Source organism: Protopterus annectens, chromosome 4.part0 (genome assembly GCF_019279795.1).
Source record: "Protopterus annectens isolate FY-2018-M chromosome 4.part0, PAN1.0, whole genome shotgun sequence".
NCBI lineage: Eukaryota > Metazoa > Chordata > Ceratodontiformes > Protopteridae > Protopterus > Protopterus annectens.
In genome coordinates this window covers 536,308,157-536,331,501 of record NC_056733.1, presented here as the reverse complement: position 1 = coordinate 536,331,501, position 23,345 = coordinate 536,308,157, and positions in this window count along the sequence as shown.

Here is a 23,345-nt window from a genome sequence, read left to right as displayed (position 1 = left end):
ATTGAACCAGCAGAGTCATCAGGTTTAAACTAGCTGCCATGGAAAAGGCATTCTTTCTAGTTGTTGCTATTTCTGATAGAAGGGTTTTTTCATAGTTACAAGCTGTTGAGTGCAAGCTGTCTTGTATAATATTCCACAGTGTAAGTGTGGCAGTGAAAATAAATCCATCTTTCTTGCAAGGATTAGTTTCTATGGTGTGCCTCAGTCAAGTCATTCAGCTGCCAATCTTCATTGTGTACATCCGAAAAGAAGGAGAAGGTCATTTACATCTGTTAGATGTTCACAGACAGCTTAGATTTTGTACAAGAAAGGCTGATGATTTCAAAAGAAGAGCATCCAACTTCCAAGAAGAGAAAACCCATTAGTTACTAAACAGTCTTACTAGGAGGCTGACATGCTGTATTGCCTTTTGCTATGACAAATAATACAATGAAGCTCTTAAAAGGCTCTGTCAGAGCACATTCCCAAAGCAGCTGTAGCAACAGTATAGTTCTGAATTGTTTCAGTATAAGACATTTTAGAAGCTGGAGTGTGGTCTGTTGTCCACACCTTCACAGACTACTATAAAGTAGGTTATCCTGTAACTGTCCTTCATGGGTATGATGGTTTTAAATGGGAATCTATCCGGATGTTATGATTTACTGTTACCCCCCTTGAAGAAGTTAGTACAGCTGTATGTAAATATTTGAGTAGAGTGGATTTTAATGGCAAAAGTACCTTCCCTCCATCCTCCTAATAAAATGTATGCAGTGTTCCTATTCTTTTATTGTACTGCACTAGTTACTTTCTAATTTCATAATCAATAATAATCACAAGTATGTGAGATCATCACAGGGTTTTATAGAACAGAAGAAAATGGATAGCAGTACTGACTTTATATGGGAGCCTTATGCACTAAGACTTGATAGCAGCACAAGTGATTTATAAAATTTCTTGTGGGAAGTGAAGACGGATAAGGTGTGTAAAAGGATAAATCCCAAATGTGATTTACTGTTGTAGTGACTTCCCCTCAAAGGTCTACTTTTATGGTGACTTCCAAAATGACTGTATATTGAGTAACAGCTTAATTTCAGCTCTCCAAGTATGAAAACAGAAACTCAGAAGAGAGAGAGCCAGTTAGCTCGTTTTTTTGGGTAAATTTCAGTAACTGGCTAGTAAGCGCACTACCTGGATGCCAGCACAAAAGAAAATCAGAAAACCTGAAAGAAATTCAATCACAAAAGGTGAAAAAACATGACTTAGAAGAATTCAGTGGCTGTTCAGCAAAAAGCAGGACAAGCTCCAGCTTTGGTGCAAGACATGGCTCCCAGTAACCTAGAGGAAAAATAAGTCAAATGTGCTCATAAATAAACTAAACACTGAAGGAGTATATCAACTCAAATAAAAGGCTGGAAAAAGCTTTAAAAAGATATTCAGATTAGGTGATAAAACTGCAAAAATCTGAGGTCAAAATGAAGAAAAGGCTGGCTGAATATGAGACTGCTCCAGAAGAGATGTTTCAAAAAATAATAGAATTGAGGAAAGAGTACATAGTGAAAACCTGTGATGTTCTGCTGTGTGAAGGTAGGTGAAGGCTGCCAGCCTAGCTAGATAGAATTTTGTAGATAATTCTGTCATTTGTAAATATTAATGTAAACCACAGGCTTGCTCTCTTAAATGTGAAAAGACTGCATTGGATGTTGAAATGAAAAAAAATGTAACAACAGTGCACTCTGCTGTAAGAAAGCTAAGTTAAGCATTGTGAAATTCTTTGATCTAAAACTCGGAGCTGAGATGTCTAGAAGAAGGAATTCTGGCTATTGTTTTGAGACCAGAGTTAATTGCTAGAATTTGCATGTATAATTTCTTTTATTGTTTTGCCTTCCTGACCAGGTGCAAGATTAAAAGGGTTAGTAACCTCTGAGTTTCTGTTAGCCTGAGAACCAGAAAGAAATGATGTAATCTGAAGTGAATCAGTGGTACTGTGTTATCAATTTAAGGACAGAAAGAATGAGGACATTTAGCATTTGTCTTGAGAACATCCAACTCACCAGCACTCTGCCTGTGTTCTATACATAAGTTTATTTTTGAACTGGATTTTCTCTTAGATATAGCTAGGAAATAGGAAGATTAGTTTTTTCTGTATTGCTGTCAGAACTTTTCTACTGTATTATTTTAAGTATTTCTCTGTGATCTCTGAACTCTTGACTAGCACTGTGCAGTAAGACGTATTGTCTTGTGTTTTTATTATGTATTATTAAATATTTTGAAACCTTTCAACTGTGGCTGTTTTGTGTAGAGATAATTTAAGCTCTAAGAGTACATTGCATGCATTTAGTGATATTGTACAAAGAACTCTGATAGCCTTGCTGTTCAGTCACACTTACCATTTGGATAATAATATTGCACAGTATAATTGGACACCCTTTCATAAGGGCCTTTTACTAGCTGATAAATATTAATGGGTGGTGGCAAGTGATACTGCTGTATAGTCTGGGTAAAAGGGGCACAGGTGGAGAACCTGTGCCACCCTTCCCCAGGAGTGTCTGTGTGGTTGTGTATAACTCTTATCTCAAAGTGTGCATGTGTCAGCTACTTGGGCAGGGACAAGAAGCACTGGTTGGGCAAAGAGGGTGCTACAGGCTTTAGCTTGCCCACTAGGCTGAGATCTGGACCCTATAGCTGTGCTGGTGGGGAGTCTTACTGGGAATATGGAGAGAAAGGCAGGAAACCAGTCCCAGACTGACTGTGATCTGTGTGTGCTCTTAAGGGAAATTGTACTTTACAGTGTGTGTATTTATTACCCTTTCCTTATATGGACTCCCATCACTGGTGTTAGTGGTGAGGATTGAGGCTCCTTGATTGCTGGGCCAGTGCATGGGTGTCACATGCCGTACCAGAGAAGCTGGAAGGAAGAGATTGTATTAATTTTATGACAGCACAAATAAGCAACTGGACTGGTATTCCACAACAAGAGTTGGTTATTGAATTGGCACATCATGTGTATGCTCCAAACCTGGCCATGAGACAGACACCTAGACCTTTAATAGTAAAGATGCAATCATACCACCAGATGTAGTTGATTCTAACAAAACTGAGGTAGAAGGACAAAGTGCTAAAAGTGAAAGACAGCAAAAAAGTGCTAAAGGTGAAAGACAGCAGAGTGTTTGTGGATAATGATTGCTCACTGCACACCAGGAAGAAGAGAAACACATTTATTCCACTAATCAAGGAATGTTGAGAAGTAGATGTGAGATTCCAGCTGCTGTACCCTGTGATTTTCAGAATATAATTTCCTGGAGGTACAAAATAAGTTTTTGTTGCGGACCATGCTAAGGAGGAAATACAAACATTTTTCAACAAAAGGTAAGCAATGAAACTGAAGGAGATTCTGCTTCTTGTTCTTCTGGTTAGAAAGACCACAGAAGGACTGTGCCAGTGAAACCTTCACAATGTTTCAATGGAAAATGCTTGAGAGAGAGAAAAAAAGTACAAGAGTTCACTAGAAGAACTGGTGTACACTGGAAATTTAGCAGAGACTGGAAATGGGAGATAAAAATCAATAGGAATAAAACCAACAACTCAGAAATTAACAACTAATTGTGTGATTAACAAAGCATTAATTAAATTTGTGAAACATGATAGAATAAGAAAATCTGGAAATAGACTTTTTTGACTTTGTTAAACTTGTAGGGGACTCTAAAGCATATGCCCTACTTCATGCCATTAATGTTTGGAAGAACATTTGGAGGGAGGAAGGAAAGAGGTAACTATAAGTAAAAAAAATGTTTCTTTCTTTCTTTCTTTAACATTTGTTGACTTTGAAAGTCTGACTAGGACAGAGCCTATTTTCAGTGAAGACCCAGGGAGAAACGCTCCAGGTGCATGTATTTGGAATGTTGGTCTTATAGGTTCATAGGTTCATACTAGGCTATCTGCCCTAGGGCATTTATAAGCCTAGCCAGAGTGTGTTTGGCTTTCGCCACCCATTTTAAATTAATTTTGCTATGCCCTTTTTTGAGGTTAGTATACTGTGCCTCTGTCTAACAGTGACACAGAAGTGATACCTGGGGTAAACCTATGCTCTCCCATCCACTCATCAAGATTCCTCTTGAAGAGAGTCATTAAGGGACTCTGCCTAACCTGGACTGGGATTGTATTCCAGAGTGAAGGGAGCCTCTGGGTTATGAATCTGTCCCTCCAGCATGTCCTATTTATTTCAGTGCTGAGGTTCAAGTCTCTCGAGCGCGTAGCTCGATGGGATTTGGATTTTCTGAGGTTCAGCATGTCCATTAATTCTGGGTTGGACATGGCTTTATACATCAGGCACAGATTGCCTCTGAGCAGGCGGTATGCCACTGAGTAGAGCTGAAGTTTCTTTAACCGGGCAGCATATGGCATCTGTTTGAGCCCTTTGATCCTCTTGGTGAGGTACGTTTGGGGTCTTTCCAGTTGCTGCAGGTGTCTGGTAAGGTACATCCCAAAAGGGGCATTGTACTCAATTATGGGCCTGATGAGGGATGAGTAAAGAGGCACGATGACCTCCCCTGATCTAGATGTGAATCCCTTCATGATTAGGTGGGCTATATAAAATGTTTTTCTAACCACTTTGGCCACGTGGTTGTCAAATGAGAGATTGCTATCAACTTGGGTCCCCAGGTCCCTTATTACTTCTTCTGTACTTAATGGATTATCACCTCTGTGGTAATTTGTAGGCACTTTGTTTTTGCCAAAGGGGATGACTATACACTTTTTGGCGTTTAGCTTGGGGCCATTGCTCTGGCACCAGTTGTCTGTTTCTATGAGGTGCTTTTGGAGGATGCTTGTGTTGGCTGGAGAGTCGATTATGGCACCCAGTTTGCAGTTATCTGCGAACTTGGTCAGCCACAGTCCTTCCGTGTTGGCCTGTACCTCCAAGAAATATATACCGAACAAGAGAGGTCCCAGGACTGAGCCTTGTGGGATGCCACTTGTAACTGGTTTGGAGTCAGACATGACTCCAGCAATTCTAACCATGTGGGTTCTGTCCTTGAGCCAGTTTGCAACCCATCTAGTGACATAGGGGTTTATATTTAAGCTGGTGAGCTTATCTATAATGCCTGAGTGGGGTATTGTATCGAAGGCTTTTGCGAGGTCCAGGTAGGCTGTGTGGACCACCTTCCCCTCGTCAATGGCCTTGGTGACTGTTTCAAAGAAATCGACCAGGTTTAAGAGGCAGGATCTGCCCTTAACAAAGCCAAACTGGGTAGGATCCAGTGTCTGTAGGTTCCCAATATCTTTATTTATGAGGTCCATGATGATCCTTTCCATAGCTTTGCAGACCAAGCTAGTCAGGCTTATGGGGCGATAGTTTCCGGGATCCATTGAGGCACCACCTTTGTGGAGAGGAACCACTGTTGCTGTACGCCACTCTTTGGTTACATATCCTGTAGTAAGGCTGAGATTGAACAGTAGTTTTATGTTTGGGTTTAGCTCTTCTTGGTGTTCATGTAGGATGCAGCCTGGGACACTGTCTGGTCCCATTGATGCTGTGTTTTTTGCTTTGGAGAGGGTGGCTCTTACCTGAGCATCTGAGATGTCAGGGGGGCAGCAACTCTGCTGGGATAGATATTTGCCCTTTTGGTGGGGGGAAGTTTGCGCTGAACCTGTCAGCAAGGATGTTGGCAATGTCTGTGGGTTCAGTGTATTTTTTGTAATTTTGGACTAATTCTGAGCATACCTGGGAATTCCCACCCAGGTTCCTAACATAACTAAAGAAAGCCTTGTGATTATCCTTAGTGTCCTGTGCAATTTTTCTCTCGAAGCTGGCCTTAGACGATTTTATGAGTGCCCGTAGTTTTTTGCTAATACTTATCAGAGATGCCTTCCCTTTTTGGGATTTTGCTCCATCATGTAGTAGCTTACACCTTCTATTGTATAGTTTGTTTATGGCTGGGGTCCACCAGACAGGACGTCTGCCTTTGGAGGATTGGGTCTTGGTTTTATTTGGGATTGCATGATCCATGCATTCCTGAAGGTGTTCATAGAATGCGTTTATAAAGGATTCTGTGGTCTGGGCCATATTTTCCACAGGCCCAGGGGCTTTGAAGGATTCCCCCTCGGTTTTGAGGAGTGTGAAATTTGCTTTAGAGAAGATTTTCACTGTGGTTTTCTGGGCAGGGGGTGGGGTCGGGATGTGAATATCCAGTGAGATTAGTTTATGATCTGATCTTACCAGTGAGGGATACACTTCTGGTCTGGAGCATAAAGTCCCCATGTTGGTGATGATCAGGTCCAGTATGTTTTCCCCTCTTGTGGGAGTGGTAACAAGTTGTTCCATAGCATTTGAGTTTATAAATTCTAGGAACCTTTGGGCTAGGGTGTTGGAGCTAGTGTAATGCTCCCAGTCTATGTTTGGGTAGTTGAAGTTGCCCAATATAATGGTGTTTGGAGAGACCTTCATATTTTCCAGTGTTCTCAGGAAGGCTGAGTGGGATTCCTGGGTTTGGGAGGGTGGTCTGTAGCAGGCTATAAACTGGAAGGCAGTTTTACCCACTGTTAGTTGCACATGGATAGTCTCTGATGCTTCATGCTGTGCCACCAACCTGGAGGTGTGGGTATCTTTGATGAATATTGATACTCCCCCTCCTTTTGTGGTTTGGTCCAAGTTTTGGGGCCGAAAAGCATGGTATGAGGTATAACCTGGTAGTGCTGGGGTGCTCTCGGGAGCCTTGAACCAGGTTTCTGTTACTGCACAGATATCGATGTTCTCCATGCTAAGGAAAGTTTTGAGTGCATGCATCTTGAGGTTTAGACTTCTGGTGTTGAGTAGCATTACTCTTAATTTCTTATCCCTTGTGATACCTATGGAGGTGGGTTTGTCTTTTGAGCCTTGCCTAAAAAAGGCACTATGGGGGTAGTAAGAGCCTTTGCCAATATCCAAAAGCCCAGGGGTGACAGGTGCAAGCCGTCCCTAGCGAAGCATCGTGGCTTGTTGAGCATGTCATCCCAGGCTGACAGGCATTGGATCCCCTTTGAATGACACCAATACTTAATCCAGTTGTTGAAATTAATCATCTTGTCTTCATATTGTGGCATCATTCTTGGTGAGGGTAAGATGCTACTCAAGGTCAGGGTCATACCGGCCTGGGCTACATGCTCAGAGAGCTCCTCTATGTCTCTTTTCATGTAGTCCAGGGAGGTATGTCTCAGGTCATTCACACCAGCATGGACAATGACTGAGTCATATTTGTACTTGCCTTGGAGTGACCTGAGTGCTTGTGTTATGTGGTGGATCCTAGCACCTGACAGGAAGCTCACCATGACCTTCTCCTTGTTCAGCCTGGTGAGCGGGACGTCAGTGTGCCTGACGATAGAGTCACCTATTACAAGTGTAGCAGGTGTGTTGTTTAGCCTTAAGGGCTGTGACTGTTCGGCACACTGGCTTTGTGAGCTGTGTGTTGCACGTGTTTTGTTTTGGGGTAGCAGTTGCTTGGGTGTCTGCTTTGGAGGTCTCTGCTGCTTAGGCAGATTTTTATTTAGAGCCTCTGAGTATGTTTTTGTGTGTTTATGTGTTTGGTTTGCTGTCGTGATAGGTCTGTCTGAGACTGGAATTGTAGTGAGTGTGATTTCCTTCTCCTCCTGACTGGTTACACCAGTACTGAGTTGAGAGAGCTTAGCCTCCAGTTTGGCTATACATTTGCATCTCTCACATGTGTTAGAATTTGTTGGGAGGAGGAGAGGGTTGTCTGTGTACATGAGGCAGTTGTAACATTGCCTCAAGATTCCCAGATTCACCAGCTGGACCGGAGAGGAAATTGACAACTGAACTTTGGACATGCTAGAATAGTATTGGGAATTCCTTTATAATTGAAAAAAAGGGCCAATGGGGAACAAGGTACTCAAGGGGAGTTTGTGAGGGTGTAGTGCTTTTAATTTTTTAGTGCTGACTTATATAATTGCTTTACTGAGCAAGTGCCAGGTAACTTAAATGCAATGTGTTACAGGTAACTTAAATGCAAAAATGACAAACAATAACTTTCTTTCAAGTGAAACAAGGAAATAAGTACAGTAAGCAATGCAGATATCACTAGGGATCCACAGAAGCACTGAAAAGCTGAGGTTTAGGCGGAATTAGCTTTTCAGGGAAATAACAAGCAAACAAACAACAAGCATACAAACAAAGCTAGATTCAGCAGGCCTGGATCTAGTCTATGCTACAGCAAACAAGGTGTACCAATTTCAGTAAGAAACAGTTCAAATATGCAGGCACTATAAGCCTTTAACCAGAAATTCCCAGCTCAGAAGGGCAGAGTCCAGCCTCTCCTCCCACAAGAGTGCAGACCATGAACCTTCTTAATGTAAAATAACTGGCCTGAATCCCAAGTGCTTAAACCAGAACTAATACACTTTTAGAATAACAGACACTGAGCCCTCAATCAGCAGTTCCCAACTTAGAAGGATGAAAGCTACCTGTCCTGCCACCACAGTGTAGGCCACAAACCTTCCTAAAGTAAAACAACTGGTCTGAAGCCCAAGTGCTTAATCTAAAAGACTTAGAATGATAGCTACACTTTAATCAAGTTGCTACCAAGCAGTAATAAATACAATTGAATACTTTAAAGAATGCCTGGATTAGTGCTCAAGTTATACAAACCAAGCTAGATTCAGCAGGCCTGGATCTAGTGTATGCTACAGCAAACAAGGTGTACCAATTTCAGTAAGAAGCAGTTCAAATATGCAGGCACTATAAGCCTTTAACTAGAAATTCCCAGCTCAGAAGGGCAGAGTTCAGCCTCTCCTCCCACAAGAGTGCAGACCACGAACCCTCTTAATGTAAAATAACTGGCCTGAAGCCCAAGTGCTTAAACCAGAATTAATACAGTTTTAGAATAACAGACACTGAGCCCTCAATCAGCAGTTCCCAACTTAGAAGGATGTAGGCTACCTGTTCTGCCACTACAGTGCAGACCACAAACTTTCTTAATGTAAAACAACTTGTCTGAAGCCCAAGTGCTCAAACTAAAAGGCTTAGAATGAGTTACACCAAGCAGTAATAAATACAATTGAGGACTTTTAAGATGAAGCAAAAGGAAAATAAAGTAGGAAGAAACACATATACAGTAAAAGCAGATAATTTTTTTTTTTTAGTGGAAAGAGAGAAAGGAGTAGCAGAAACTTAGCTGATTGGCTTTCTCAAATGTTCTCCCTGTACTGGGCAGAATGAGGTAATGACACTAGACTGGGAGGTGGGTCCCAGATCAAATTTACACTAGGGGCGGGCAACTGCAAAGCCACCAATTATAAAAACACTATACCAACAGGAAGGGAGGGAGGGAGGGTGGGAAACACATTGCAGAAATGTTTCTCACAGCTGAAAAGCAGCAGTGAGCCTTTAAATGAAAGTTTTAAACAGCTAAAGGAGCCTCTAGAAAAAAGAGTTTAACTGCAACAAGTTATCAGAAACAAACAACCCAACAGATGCTTAATAAAAGTGGACAATTTCCAGTTAATACCTCACACACAGTGAAACTAGCTAGAAAAATACACAGTACACAAAGTGCTATAAATAACAAAGAAATAAAGAACAAAATAAACAAAAAACAGGATACTTACTGTTTTATATTATAGCTCCAAGTTTCCTCAGTGTCCTTCCTTCGATCAGCTCAGTGTGAAATGGCAGAACACTCGCAACTGAACTTTTTAGGTAACAGAAAATTGAAACCTGAGACAGCTTTTAAGAAAGAAATCTCAAAAGAACCAATGAGGTGCTTAGTCTAAGCTGTAGTCCAGGTGACCTCAGTCAGCCAATGACCTCAAACAATTCTCTCTCACTGAAATACCTGATGGCTTTGGCTAAACCAAGATGTCCCTGAATATGTGCTCAGACACACAGCCTCCACAAACACTAGGCCCAAATACAAGCCTGAATATGGAAATGCTACAAATATCCCCACTACTTAGAACAACTGCAGAAATGTTTGTCACAGCTGAAACACAGCAGTGAGCCTTTAAATGAAAGTTTTAAACAGCTAAAGGAGCCTCTAGAAAAAAAGAGTTTAACTGCAACAAGTTATCAGAAACAAACAACCCAACAGATGCTTAATAAAAGTGGACAATTTCCAGTTAATACCTCACACACAGTGAAACTAGCTAGAAAAATACACAATACACAAAGTGCTATAAATAAAGAAATAAAGAACAAAATAAACAAAAAACAGGATACTTAATGTTATATATTATAGCTCCGAGTTTCCTCAGTGTCCTTCCTTCGATCAGCTCAGTGTGGTCTTAACAGTAGACACATTTGGAAGGAACTGAACATGTGAATTTGATAAAGAAAGGTTTTCAGGATGGTTATTCAGTAGAATACCTGGCACAAAGGAGTACTTATATTAATTACAAGAGGTTCTCTAATAGTGATAGAAGAGGATAAAAAAGATGGTAATGGTAGATTTGTAGTACTAAGTTTCTGCTGGCAAGGGAGGAGGATTACACTGACATGTATTTATATTCCACCGAAAACTGCTATAATGGAGCTTAAAAAATTCTGGGAGAATAATCAGCTTTTAGCAGGGAATATTACTTAAAGGTGGGGACTAGAATTTGATTTGCTGCAGTGAAGATGTATCTGGGGGGCCCAGAATGGAAAATATAACAAAGAAGGGTACATTTTTGAAAATAATTATGAAAATATTTGGCATGGAAAATGTGGATTCAGTAGCAGGAGTTGGAAGTGAATTTATGTATTATTCCTCAGGATACAAAAACTGGGCTAGGCTAGAAAGAACATGCATTTCCCAGGAACATGTGCATTTAATTGAAAGTTTTGATATGGATCCAATAACTATTTCAGATCAAGAGCCAATAATAACTAAATAAAAATGCAGGATAATGAAATAAAAATGAAACAGTGGCACTTTCCCACCTATTTATTGAAAGGAGAGGAATTTAAGGAATGGGTAGTGAAAATTATTTGGGAGTTATTAGAGAACATAGAAATTTCTTCTGAAAATATAGCTAGGGAGTAGGATCAAATTAAAGTTCATAGGTTCATAGGTAGGTACTAGGCTATTGGCCCTAGGGCCTATATAAGCCTAGCCAAAGGTACCCTGGCTTTTGCCACCCAAGAAAATTATTTTCCTGTGCCACTGTCAAGCAGAGCCATAGAAGTGATCCCCGGGGTGAATTTCCTATCTCCTATCCAATCATCAAGACTTTTCTTGAACAGTGCTAATGAGGAGCTTTGTTTGATATAGATAGGTAGTTTGTTCCAGAGTATGGGAAGCCTCTGGGACAGGAATCTATCCCTCCAGCATGTTCTGTTTATTGTGGTGACGAGGTTTAGGTCCCCAGAGCGTGTAGCTCACAGGGATTGGGATTGCTTTAAGTGGAGAATGTCTAAAAGCTCTGGGTTTGACATAGCTTTGTGTGTTAGGCAGAGATCGCCTCTGAGTAGGTGATATGCAACAGAGTAAAGCTGCAGTTTTTTGAGACTGTCTGCATAGGGCATCCCTTTGAGGCCGGCAATCCTCTTTGTGAGGTATTTCTGTGGCCTTTCCAGTTGTTGTAGATGTCTTGTGAGGTACATGCCAAAAGGGGCATTGTACTCTATAGTGGGTCTAATGAGTGACGAGTAGAGGGGAACAATGACCTCTTTTTTCCTGGATGAGAAACCTTTTGTGATGAGGTGTGCCACATAGAAGGATTTCCTGACTACTGTGGCGATGTGATTATCAAAGGAGTGACTACTGTCCACCTGTGTCCCAAGGTCTCTTACCACACTTTCAGTGTTAAGTAGACTACCACCTATGTGGTAGTTCATGGGTACTGAGTTTTTACCAAAAGGAATGACAATGCACTTTTTGGCATTGAGCTTGAGGCCATGGCTTTGACACTAGTTATCTGTCTTAGTAAAACCCTTTTGTAGGATGTCCACATCTTTTGGAGTTTTGATTATGGCTCCTAGTTTGCAGTCATCTGCGAACTTCATTAGCCAAAGACCTTCTGTGTTGGCCTGTACTTCAGAGAAGTAGATACCAAACAGGAGAGGACCCAGGACTGAACCCTGTGGTACTCCACTTGTCACTGGTCTGAAACTGGATTTGGAGTCTGCTACTTTCACAGTGTGGGTTCTGGCGGTGAGCCAGTTGGCAACCCATCTTGTGACATAGGGATTTATACCTAGTTTAGTGAGTTTATCTATAATTACAGTGTGGGGGATGGTGTCAAAAGCATTGGCGAGATCTATATAGGCTGTGTGAACCACCTTACCCTCATCTACGGCTTTGCTGACTGCTTCAAAGAAGTCTATCAGGTTTAGGAGACATGATCTGCCTTTTACAAACCCAAACTGGGTGGAGTCCTGAGTTTGGAGATTACCAATGTCATTGTTTAGATGTTCCATGATGATACACTCCATAGCCTTGCAGACCAGGCTCTTTAGGCTAATGGGGCGGTAGTTTCTGGGTTCTGTTGTGGCTCCCCCTTTGTGGAGTGGGATAACTGTCACTGTGCACCATTCAGTGGGCACATAGCCTGAGGTGAGGCTATGACTGAACATGGTACTTAGGTGAGGTGCCAGTTCGTTCTGTAGTTCATGTAGAACACAGCCTGGGATGTCATCAGGTCCCATGGATGCTGTGTTCTTGGCTTTGGATAGTGTGTTTTTTACCTGTGCAGCCATGATTACAGGAACTTTGCATTCTTCTGGTATAGAGATGGGTCCTTTAGGGGATGACAGAGGGGTAAATTAGCACTGAACCCATCTGCCAGGAAGTGGAGTTAAAAATAGGGTGGAAATAAAAGAGAAAGAGAGATGGTTAAGAAGTAACAAGAATTATTTAGAAGGACTGACCACGGTTTAAAGTATTGCAGAATAGGGTAGATCTCCCAGAACAAGAAGAGGAGCAATTGTAGAATGCTAAATAAAACATTAGGAATTACCTCAATATTATGTATGAGTTTAGAAAGATTTCTAATAAGCAACTGTTTTTGATAATAACTCCAGAGAACACAAACTTTTAGTGCAAAGACCCAGAAAACATTTATTTACTTATTTGCATTTGTTTAGCGGGATGGTCCAACTGGGCCAGAAGTGCCCATTTTCAGTGGAGTCCTGGGAAGAAAAGTTCCACATATGACATTTCACATACAATACAGAATTTACATTAATAAAGACATTTGGTACATATTATTGTCAGCTTATACAATTGGTGAAAAAACAGTACACAAGTAATCATTCTCAAATCAAAGATATACAAGCAGTACAGAGTATATAGATGAGAACATTCCATATGAGTAGTTTTCAGCTAGCAAAATTTATATAGGATACTTCATACAATGGGTGCAAAGCAGATATAGAAATTAGTTATAGACTAGGTACTTAAACTTTTCACACAGTTGAGAGGTGAAATAGCTGAGCAATAGGATATATCAGTGGTTCCCAAACTTTTCCATTCTTGGCTCCCTTGTTGAATCCAGGTTTTCTCAAGGCACCCCCCCCCCCCCAGAGGTATAGCAAAATTTCCAGGAAGGTCAATAGTATGAGCTGCTATGGCCTCTATTTTGGAGGTGTTAAATATTGACCATTTAAGAATTAGCCACCAATGAACAGACCCAAATCATCAAGTGTATACATTCAGAATATTTTTCTGTAGAAAAGAGAAGTAAAGATGGGTGCCATTAGCGTAGCAATGGCATGCTACAGTTCTGCCAATTAGATTTCCAGTGGAAATACTAATAGTGTGAAAAGTAAAGGGCCCAAGATCAAACCTTGTTGGACTCCACAATTTAGAGGATATGGTGTGTATCTTTTGGCTATTTGCAACAAAGTCACACTTTCCCTATATATCATGAAATGTCACTTATAAAGATATTTAAATGATTTAGACCTTAGCCTATCAATGTATTATTTCACTAGTAACATTTTTTTTTCAGTGGATACTAGCCATTATTGCTTTCAGTATACTACTGACCTGTGTACATTTTAGTTACAAAACCAGCCTTGGAAGAAGTGTAGGAATATGTAATTCATTCATTATTTTTTGCATGGCACCATGTCCATACCAGATTCCATGGACAAGTCTAGGCAGGACACACACACACACACACACACACACACACACACACACACACACACACACACACACACACACACACACCCTGTTTAAGTATTACATATAAAATGTACAACACGGATAAAGTAACATTAAATAATAAATTCAAACTAAACTCAGAAATGTTTCTTTTCTGGTTCTCTACAATTCTCCAAAAACAGGACAACCTTCCCCATCCTCCAATAATAATTGCAATAGCACTGATTATCTCCAGTAATTAGAAAGTAAGCAACAACAACCAGAGCGTAAACTGTCATTGCTGAAGGCATGTGTATCCAGGACAGCTTCTTTAATTTTATGTTGGGGCACTCCACTTCAAATGGGATTTTGTAAAAAGTCTCCATGTTTAACTTCAGCAAATCCAAACAGCTTTAGACAGTGACACCACTCTGCAACGAAAAAAAATCCCAATGTGCCCCAGAAGCAAAATCTATTAAGGTCCTGTTGGCAAAATTAAACTAATACACGAGGGTTAAGTGTGAAGCAGGCATCAAAGTTTGAGTACACAAATAGTACACTTCTTCTTCTTTCAGTTTTTCCCAGTTAGGGGTCGCCACAGTGGATCACCTGTCCGCTCATGATTGGCAGTGGAGTTTTACAGTGTTGAGTTGCCAGCCCGGCGCCCAACCTTCCACAGCAGGCACACACATGCACACACTCACACCTAGGGCCAATTTAGAGTGTCCAATCCACCTACAGCATGTCTTTGGCATGTGGGAGGAAACCGGAGCACCCGGAGGAAACCCACGCGACCACAGGGAGGACATGTAGACTCCGCACAGAAGGCACCCCAGCCAAGGATCGAACTGGAGAACCTCTTGCTGTGAGGCGGCAACGCTAACCACTGCACCACCGCAGCCACCCAAATACACAAATAGTACACTAAAATGTAAACTATAAAGTATATAAACAGTTTTATTTTTCAGTGACAGTTAACCACGTTTAATAATGTCCATTAATTTTTATAAATACTTAGCAATTCTGCAAGGACCTGCTGGTAAGTAACGTGTCACGAAAACATGAACACGATAAAGTATTTGGTTGGTGAAAATTCGACGGTGATAGTTTGTTGGGTTCTGTTCTGTGTTCTTTGCCTTTTATTGGTTGTTTTCTCTCTCTCTCTGGTATAATATAAACGGCCGCAAAATAAACCGTGAACTAATAAGCTTAGTAACTAAGCTTATTAGTTTGCGGTTTATTTTGTGGCTAAGCTTATTAGTTTGGGGCAGCCCTGTGAGGAAGCCACGACTCCACACTTTGGGAACCCATGGGCTATATGATTCCTGTTGCAGGAATCAACAAAGTTGGTGGATATTATTGCAGATATAAACGGTGGTATAGGTTCATAGGTTGGTACTAGGCTATCGGCCCTAGGGCCTATACAAGCCTAGCCATAACAATTCCCTGGCTATTTCTTCCCACAATATTTACTTCCCTGTCTAGCAGGGCGACTGATGTGATCCCCAGGGTGAATTTTCTATCTCCCATCCGATCATCAAAGTTCCTTTTGAAGAGGGCCAAAGAGGAGCTCTGCTTGACATGTATGGGCAGTCTATTCCAGAGTCTGGGGAGTCTCTGGGTCAGGAGCCTATCCCTCCAGCATGTTTTGTTCATTGTGATGACAAGGTTTAGATCCCTGGAGCATGTGTCTCTGAGGGATTGGGATTTCTTTAAGTGTAGCATGTCCTACAGCTCTGGTTTTGACATGGCCTTGTATGTTAAGCAGAGATCGCCTCTGAGTAGACGATATGCGACAGACTATAAGTGGAGTTTTATTAGATGATCAGCATAGGGCATCTGCTTTAGGCCTGTGATTCTTTTAGTGAGGTATTTCTGCAGCCTTTCCAGTTGTTGCAGATGTCTGGAGAGGTACACACCAAATGGGGCATTGTATTCTATAATGGGTCTAATGAGGGATGAGTACAGTGGGACAATGACCTTCTTTTTTTCTGGATGAAAAGCCCTTAGTGATGAGGTGTGCCACAAAGAAGGATTTCCTGACTGTTGTGGCGATGTGTTTATTGAAGGTGAGACCACTGCCCACCTGTGTCCCTAAGTCTCTCATCACACTTTCAGTATTTAGTGTACTGCCACCTATGTGGTAATTCATGGGTACATGTTTTTTCACAAAGGGGATAACTATACATTTCTTGGCATTGAGCTTGAGCCCATGGCTCTGGCACCAAGCATCCATTTCTGTAAGGCCCTTTTGTAGAATATCAACATCATTTGGGGATTCAATAATGGCTCCCAGTTTGCAGTCATCTGCGAACTTTGTTAGCCAGAGTCCCTTAGTGTTGGCCTGTACTTCAGAGAAGTAGATGGCAAACAAGAGCGGTCCCATGACTGAACCCTGAGGTACCCCACTTGTCACTTGTCTGGAGCTGGATTTGGAGTCAGCTACGCTTACATTGGGTTCTGTCAGTAAGCCAGTTGGCAACCCATCGAATGACGTAGGGATTAATGCCCAGCTTAATAAATTTATCTATGATTCCAGTGTGAGGGATGGTGTCGAAGACCTTGGTGAGGTCCAGATAGGCTGTGTGCACCACCTTACCCTTGTCCACGGCTCTGGAGACTGATTCAAAGAAGTCAATCAGGTTTAGGAGACAAGATCCTCCCATCACGAACCCAAACTGCATGGGGTCCAGTGTTTGAAAGTTGCCAGTATGATATTAAGGTAGGCTGCAAGAGTACCTAAATGTCTCACCTGGTTCAGTGGTAGGTCTATAAGGGTTAGGAAGAGAAGGAAGTAGACAGGAGGGATCAGTGGTAGGACAATGAGTGTTAGTAGAAGAGGGAAGTGGGCAGGATGGAGAGGCAGAGTAAGTAAAAAGACAGGTGGATGTGAAAGGAGGATGCCAGAGTAGTAGAGTAGAGTAGGGAGTAAGAATAGTTGAGATGGTTGAAGTTTGGTTATATGAAATTTGGTGTTAGCACATGTGCACAGCCAAGACGAGGAGAGGTGTTGTTTTAAAGATGTCTTGAAGAAGGTTATGAGCGGGTGGATCTAAGTGTAGGGGATAGGGAGTTCCAAAGTTTTGCGATGGTAAAGGAGTAAAGCATCTGGCCCGCTAAAAGTTTGGGTTTTTCTACATTTACAAGCAGTTGGTTGTTGGATCAGAGTGGTCTGTTAGGATGGTATAAAGTAAGTATAGAAGACAGAGTAGGGCACATGGATGGATTATGAATGGATTTGTTTGCTGTAGTTAGTTGGATAAAAGTGAGATAGTTGGAGAGTTCAAGCCATTTTAGGTTGCATAATGATAAGCAGTGGTGGGATAAGTAGGATGCATTAGTTACAAATTTAGCAATTTTGTTGTAGTATGAATCTAGTTTGGACTTTAGAGAGGACTGAATATTGGCGAGGAGGGGTCACCGTATAAAAGAGAGAGTAATAGAGAAGAAGAGGCAAGGGAAAGTTGGGCTGATGCACTGAATAGATGTTTGTGTCAGTAGAGAGTGCCAAGCTTTTGATGTGTCTTTTTGACATTGGACTGAATGTGCAGGTCGAATGTGAGGTTTTTGTCTATGATGACACCTAGGACTTTTGTGCTAGGTACAATGTCGATGGTGGTACCATTTAGGGATTGAATGGTGAAGTTCTCTTTTTGTAGGGGTGTGGACTTTTTGGGGGCAAAGATTACTGGTTTGGTTTTGTTGGGGTTTAGGGCAAGATGATTATTAGACATCCAAGTTTCAGAGGAGATGAGGACATTGTTGGTGAGTTGGTGTAGTTCTGAGGAGTTGTTAGCAGTGCAAATGACAGTGGAGTCATGCGTACTGGATGACTGAGCCTTGAGAGAGTGTGGTGTGGAAGTTATCGATAAATATGCTAAACAGAAGTGGGCCTAAAAAAGAGCTTTGAGGAACACCAGTGGTGTTTTGGGAAAGGAAAGTAAGAGTTCTGCCATTTAGTTGATTGTTGCCTGTTAGTGAGGTAATTAGTGAACCAGTTTACAGTGTGAGGTGAGGTACCTATGTTAGAGAGTTTTGTTAGAAGGAGAGAGTGAGATATAGTATTGAAAGCTTAAGAAAGATCAAGAAATAGTGAAGATACAATTTTACCAGTGTCACTGGCTCAGTTGACAGTGTCCGTGAAGGATATGAGACCAGTGGTGGTACTATGTCCTAGCCTAAATCTGTGTTATATGGGGGAGAGGATGTGGTTGTGAGTCAGATGGTGAAGAATTTGAGCTTTGGCCGGCTAACATCTACCTGAAATCAGCTGGACGTATAAGTGAATTTAAGTACACTTTTATCTGCTCTTTTGCATATAGTACTGTATTTAATTTGTTTATTTGTGTTTTTCACTGAATATTACCTCAACTGAAGTTGTGGCTGTCTCTCTACAGTTAGTTTGTCACCCACACCCCCTGTTTTTGTTTTGGTGTTAATGTTGGTGGCTTTGAAATTGCCCGCCCCTCTTGTAGATTTGTTGGATACTCCTTCTGGGCCCATCTCATTTGCTCACTCAACTGAGTGCAGTGAGATCATATTCTGATTTCAGGCACTCCTACTGTGTACAAAGAGAGCACTTGGGAAGGACGACCCCTGTAGCCTCTTAATCCTGCTCTTTTCCCTCCCACAAAAAAAAAAAAATATATATATATATATATATATATATATATATATATATATATTTTTTTTTATTCAGCTGCTCTTACTGTAACTGTCCTATTTGCTCTTCCGCATGCTCTTACCTGTTCAGTCGCTCTTACTCTGCACTTATTACTGCCTGTTAGTAGCCTTCTAATTTACTGCCTTCTGCACTTGTTTTTTAGTCATTTGTTAATTTAATTGCATTTATTTGAACTGTATTTGCCGTAGTGTTGCTAGACACTCGGGTGTGCTGGCCTGCACTACAATTTGAATTGTATTTACTGCTGTTTTAGCTGCTTTTCTGTGACAAAAATAAATTTCTAAGCTAGTTTCCTGCCTTTCCTGTAACTAGTTAAGTCCAAATACAGACTTGCTGTATCCAGGACTGTTGGTAAGCTTCTGAGCCCCCCAAGCCTTTCTGTGTTGGAGAGAAGCCTTCTAGCTTATCAGTGGGAGTGGTAAGCATTAGGTTACCTATCTACCACAGGAGGAGTGATTTCTGGCTTAGAAATTATAGTTTATTGACCGTTTGGGAAGCTTTTCCATCTCTTTCAACCTTCTGATTTAAAAGTCTATGTTTGTGCTTGTTTCCTGCCTTTCCTGTTACTAGTCTAGTCCAGGTACAGATTTGCTGTATCCAGGACTTTTTGTAAGCTTCTGAGCCCCCCAAAGCCTTTCTGTGTTGGAGGGAAGCCTTCTAACTTACCAGTGGGAGTGGTAAGCATCAGGTAGCCTATCTACCACAAGAGGAGTGGTCCCTGGCCCAGAAATTGTAGCTATTGGCTGTTTGAGCAGTTTTTTTTCCATCTCTTTCAACTTTCTGGTTTAAAAGCCGCACTTGTGCCTGTTTCCCGCCTTTCCTATAACTAGCCTAGTCCGGTTACAGAGTTGCTGTATCCAGGATTGTTAGTGAGCTTCTGAGCCACCCCCAAGACTTTTTCTGTTGGAAAAAAGCCTTCTGGCTTATCAGTGGGAGTGGTAAGCACTAGGTAGCCTATCCTCCATGGGAAGAGTGAGTTTTTGCCCAGAAATTTCAGTTTATTTGGCTGTTTGGGCAGTTTTCCATCTCTTTCAACTTGCTGGCTTAAAAGCTTACATTTGTACTTGTTCCCCGCCTTTCCTGTAACTAATATAGTCCAGGTACAAATTTGCTGTATCCAGGACTCTTTGTAAGCTTCTGAGCCCCCCAAGCCTTTCTGTGTTGGAGGGAAGCCTTCTAGCTTATCAGTTGGAGTGGTAAACATTAGGTAGCCTATCTACCACATGAGGAGTGGTTCCTGGCCCAGAAATTGTAGCTATTGGCCATTTGGGCATTTTTTTTTTCCATCTCTTTCAATGTTCTGGTTTAAAAGCCGCACTTGCACTTGTTTCCCACCTTTCCTGTAACTAGCCTAGTCCAGATACAGAGTTGCTGTATCCAAGACTGTTGGTAAGCTTCTGAGTCCCGCAAGCCTTTCTGTGTTGGAAGAAAGCCTTCTAGCTTATCAGTGGGAGTGGTAAGCACTAGGTAGCCTGTCTACCATGAGAGGAGAGGTTCTTGGCCCAGAATTTGTAGTTTATTGACCATTTGGACAGTTTATCTGTCTCTTTCAACTTTCTGGTTTAAAAGACCACATCTGCGCTTGTTTCCCATCTTTCCTGTAACTAACCTACTGGATAGCACTAGAAAGCCTTAAACTGATACAAGCCTTCTAGCTTAGAAGAGAGACTTTGGAGTGATTAAGTATCAGTTTTCTGTACTTTCTTGCTGTACTTAACTGTTTTCCACCTAAATGCAGATTTTCCAGCGTTTATTGTGATTTTAAAGCTTTTTTTTTTCACATATTGTACTTATTTGACTGCCTGCACTTTTAAAAAGTTGTTTTTTGTTTAAATAATTTGTTTAACTATTGTAGGCTACACACTAAAGTGCAATAGCCTTTTCTGATTGTTTGTAGTCATTTAAAGCTGTTTTAAGTGTATTTTTTTTTACTGTTTTTACCTTATCTTTTCAAAAAAAAAAAAAAAATCTTTGTTTCCCACCTTTCTAAGCTAGTATAGTCCAGTTTTCAGGCTAGTGCTGAATTCAGGGCTGTGATACTAGTTTCTGAGTTGCCCATACCTTACTTGGATAGAAGGAAATTTCTCTGTTCACCTGTGAGAGAGGGGTGCTTTGAGCAACCTATCTGTCCCTGGAGGAGTGGTTCCAGCCCAGAAGTTAGTAGTTTATTGGCTATTTTGGGCTAATTTCTGTTTCATTTCCTTACTATAAAAACCACATTTGCACGATTTTGCACACCGGGCAGTACCGGTTAGCTACGGTTAAATTATTCCCAGCTCCACTAAGTCTCCTCTTCAGTTTTTCCCCTAGAAACTAGTCTAACTCTCAACCTAAGCACTCAAAAGCATCTTACAGCTCAGCACTTTCTCAGACCTAATAGCAAGCACTAATATACCCTGACACTGATTGCCCAGCAGGGCAAGGCTCTTTATTCACCCCTCACCAACCAAGCGACTAAGCAGCTCACCCTACTATTCAGGCATGACCAAAGGGCAACTTCAGGTGCAGTCTCCAGTCCAGCTGGTGAATCTGGGTATCCTGAGGCAATGTTACAACTGCCTCATGTACACAGACAACCCTCTCCTCCTACCACAAAACACTAACATATGCAAGAGATGCAATTATACAGCCAAACTGGAAGCTAAGCTGTCTCCACCCAAGACTGGAACAGACAGTCAAGAGGAGAAGGTTAACACTTGCACCACACCTCCAGCCGCACACAGTCCTACTTAAACAGCACTGGCAAAAAATACATATAAATACACAAAATCATATTCAGAGGCTCTAAATAAAAACCTGCAAAAGCATCAGAGACCTCCAAAGCAGACACCTAAACAACTTGCACTTCCCGTCACAAACCAGACAACACATAAAACACAAAGTCAGTGTGCCACACAATCACAGCCCTTAAAGCGAAATAACATACCTAACACACTAGTAATAGGTGACTCTATAGTCAGGCACACTGACGTCCCACTCACTAGGCTGGACAAGCAGAAGGTTACTGTTAGCTGCCTGTCGGAAGCCAGAATCCGCCACATAACACAAGCACTCAGGTCACTCCAGAACAAGTACAAATATGACTTTGTCATTGTTCATGTTGGTATGAATGACCTGAGACGTACCTCCCTGGACTACATGAAAAGAGACATGGAAGAGCTGTCTGATCATGCAACCCAGGCTGGTATGACCTGACCAGCATCCTGCCCTCACCAAGAATGATATCTCAGTATAAAGAAAAAATGATCAATTTCAACAATTGGCTAAGCTTCTGGTGTCATTCAAAGGGGATCCAGTGTCTGTCAGCCTGGGACGACATGCTCGACATGCCGCTTTGCTTCGCAAGAGCCAGTTTGCACCTGTCACCCCTAGGCTTTCGAATACTGGCCAAGACTCTTGCTGCCCCTATAGTGCCTTTTTAGGTAAGGCTCAAAAGTCAAGCCCACCTCCGTAAACAGCACAATTAACAAAAAACTGAAGGTTATGCTATTCAACGCCACGAGTTTAAATCTCAAAATGCACACGTTTGAAGCACTCTTTAGTATGGAGAACGTTGCCATCTGTGTAGTAACTGAAACCTGGTTCAAGGCTGCAGAGAGCACCCCAGCACTACCGGGCTACAACTCATACCACACATTTCAGCCACAGAACACGAACCGAAACACAAAAGAAAGGGGTTTATTCATATTCATCAAGGATACCTACACCTCCAGGTTAGTGGCGCAGCATGATACCTCTGAGATCATCCATGTGCAACTAATATCAGGCAAATATATAATGCAAGTTGTGGCCTGCTACAGATCACCCTCCATGACCCAGGACCACCACTTCACCTTTCTGGAGACACTGAAAAACATGAAGGTCCTACCGAACACCCTGATAATTGGTGATTTCAATTATCCTACCATTCGCTGGGAAAACTCAAGTACAAATTCCCAGGCCCAGTGCTTTCTGGAATTCATCAACTCAAATGCCCTGGATCAGCTGGTAAACTCCCCTACCAGAGGTGAAAACATATTGGACCTGGTCATCACCAACATGGGAGACAGGTGTTCTACACCGGAGGTCAACCAGTCACTGGTTAGATCAGACCATAAACTAATCACTCCGGATGTCCACACCCCACCACCACCCCAACTAAGGAAACCACAGTAAAAAACTTTTCTAAAGCAAACTTCACCTTACTTGAGACAGAGGTGGTAAGTTTCACAGCCCCCACACTAAAGGATAACGCTGCCCAAGATGCAGAAACCTTTACAAATGCACTCTATGAGCACCTACAAGGATGCATGGATCGTGCCATCCCCAGCAAAACCAAGACTCACTCCTCTAGAAGAAGGAAACCAGTTTGGTGGACCCCTGCAATAAACAGGCTGTACAATAGAAGGAGGAACTAGTTCAGAAAAAAGCAAATCCCAAGAAGGAAAGACATCCCTGATCAGTATCAGTAAGAAACTAAGGACTCTCATGAAATCATCCAATGCTAACTTCAAAAGAAAAATAGCCAAGGATTCAAAAGATAACCACAAAGCCTTCTTTAGCTATGTTAAGAATCTAAGTGGCAACTCGCAGATATGCACTGAACTAGTGCAAAATAGCACAAAATATACTAAACCTACTGATATTGC